The 2,500-nt window shown below is 34.3% G+C and overlaps 1 protein-coding gene across 4 annotated transcripts in view; it reads left to right on the top strand.

Annotated features, from left to right (window-relative positions):
- Positions 1-2,500, top strand: part of c12.2 (von Willebrand factor A domain-containing protein c12.2) — a 100,920-nt gene that overhangs the window by 28,077 nt on the left and 70,343 nt on the right. The gene's annotated exons all lie outside the window — the stretch shown is intronic.

The raw sequence follows: 2,500 nt of genomic DNA, 5'->3' as shown, positions 1-2,500 counted from the left end.
TGTGTGTGTGTAAAGAAAATTGCGAAATAGGTATCATCATACAGCTCATACTTAACGATCTTCAAAATATATGCAGGCCATGTGTGTGCATTGGTTTCCTCAGTTTCAAAGTCGGACGTGAATTTCTCCAAAATGCCCCCAAGTTTAGCGATGGCGGAGCGTCGAGCATAAGGAAACTCTACTATTTTTTGATTTCTTGTCCTTTATATATATATATATATATATATATATATATATATATATATATATATATATATATATATATATATATATATATATATATATTCCCCCACGTCACAAGTCGGACAACTGTGTGTATTATTACATAAGTTACGTGCGCGTAACCACATGTTTCTTTCAAAGAAGCACTTAGTGTTGTTAGCAAGTGACGTATGACTTGTGTTGATCAATGCTTACAGTTCAATGACACATGAATACTATAAAAAGCCCAGTCAGTGAAATATGCCTGTATATATATATATATATATATATATATATATATATATATATATATATATATATATATATATATATATATATATATTTTTTTTTTTTTTTTTTTTTTTTTTTTTTTTTTTTTTTTTAAGTTCTAAATGTGTGTCTTGCGTCAAATACGTAATGATTTGGATGATTTTATTAGCAAGAATTAGAAGGACTGTTATGATTATAGACTTATAGATTGTCATACGGAATGGCTATGGCTGATACAATTTATTGATCTTTGGCACACGGGTTGATGTGCTTCGAGAACTTTGAGAGAACTGCTGTTTTCTATCTATCTATCTACCTATCAATCTATCTCTTTCCTTCAGACCCTTCTCTCTCTTCCTATTTCTCTCCCTCCTCCTCTCCCTCTCCATCTCTCCTCTTTATTTTCTCCTCCCCTTCCCTTTCTTCCTTTCCCCCTTCTTCCTCTCCTCTCCCTCCCTCACTCCCTTTCTTATATTATTTTCTTCCTCTTTCTCCCTCCCTCCCTTATTTCCTCCCAATCCTTGACTCCCTCTTTCCCTTCCCCCTCTCCCTCTCTCATCCACTCGTTTCTTCTTTATTAACCTGTTTATCTCATTATGTTTATGCTCCTGCCTACTTTTACGAGTGGCTTATACTGCGTGTGGCATTACCTGTCCCGAAGATAACCGCATGCTATATATATGGCTTTACTGCCGCTTGACAATCGCTTGCGTTTCATGGCATGAAAAATTCTCCCGACGTTTATCCTAAAGGAATGGCATCGAAATTCGGAGGGAAAATCGCCTGATTGTCTCATTGCATTTTCTTTTTTTTTCTTTTTTTTCCTTTTTTTTTTTTTTAATTAGCTTGTTGGTTTCATGGGAAGGTTGTTCTTTTGGGTAATTAAAATATCACTAATAATTGGTTATTTTAAGTTAACATGCGTCTTACAAATTCAAATTACCCGTAAGTTAGAAATCAATATTAATTTTTACTATTACTTTTTTCTATTTTATTTCAAATTAGCTTGTTGGTTTCATGGGAAGGTTATTATTTTGGGTAATTAAAACGTCACTAATGATTGGTTATTTTAAGTTAACATGCGTCTTACAACTTCAAATTACCCGTAAGTTAGAAATCAATATTAATTTTCACTATTTATTAATATCAATGCATTTATTAACGTTGATATTCACAAATCCATTATTGATTATTAATATCTTCTGCAGTTATTATTATTATTAATATTAGCATGTTTACTAGTATAGCTACTCGTCGATGATTGTTTATTTTTAGGCTATGCAACACAAAATTGATATGAATTATTTTCTGGCCGAGAAAGCATGATTGTGGAAGTAAAAAAGTGATTTTTTCCTCCAAGGTTTATAATTTAAGCTAACCAAAGCGTTGGCCATTGCGTGGATCAGATCGCACAAAGTATGTTTGAAGTGGATGGGGAATAAACAAAAGAAATTAGGGGAGAAAAAAAAGAAAATGGGGTGGAAAAGAAAAAAATATATTGTTGGAAAATGTTGGAAAATCTGAAATTTGGGGAAAAAGAAGAAATGTTAGGGGGAGCGAAGGGAAAGAAGAAAATTATAGAGAAACAAGAACGTCAGGTGGGGTTGGGGGGGGGGAGAATATTGAGAAGATGAGCGGGAGGGGGAAATTGGGTGGGTTAGGGAAAAAAGAGAAATTTCAGATGAAGAAAGATAATTAAGGGAAAAGGAATTTAGAGGGAAAATGAAGGAAATTGGAAGAAGTTTAATAGATTTAGGGGGGAGGGGAGAGAGTGAGGGAGAAGAAATTCTGGAGAAAGAGGAAGAAAATTAGGTTGGAAAACACATACACGAAAAAAAAACAGGTAAAATGGGGGTAAACAGAGCTTAGGCATCTAGAACGGTCAAAGGGATGCCAAAGGTATAAGCGAAGGATAACGTGCCTTCAGGAAAGCCGCAGGGGTTCCTCCGACTCACACGGACAAGCACGAAAAAGTCTAATTATTGGATTATTGCATTGTTTTGTTGTATCGTACCTCAAGTAATAAGCG

This window comes from Penaeus japonicus, unplaced genomic scaffold (genome assembly GCF_977035675.1).
Source record: "Penaeus japonicus unplaced genomic scaffold, GWHDUDI00000001_assembly GWHDUDI00000016, whole genome shotgun sequence".
NCBI classification, from domain to species: domain Eukaryota; kingdom Metazoa; phylum Arthropoda; class Malacostraca; order Decapoda; family Penaeidae; genus Penaeus; species Penaeus japonicus.
Note: the sequence above shows the minus strand (reverse complement) of the source record. Positions and strands in the feature narration are given on the sequence as shown.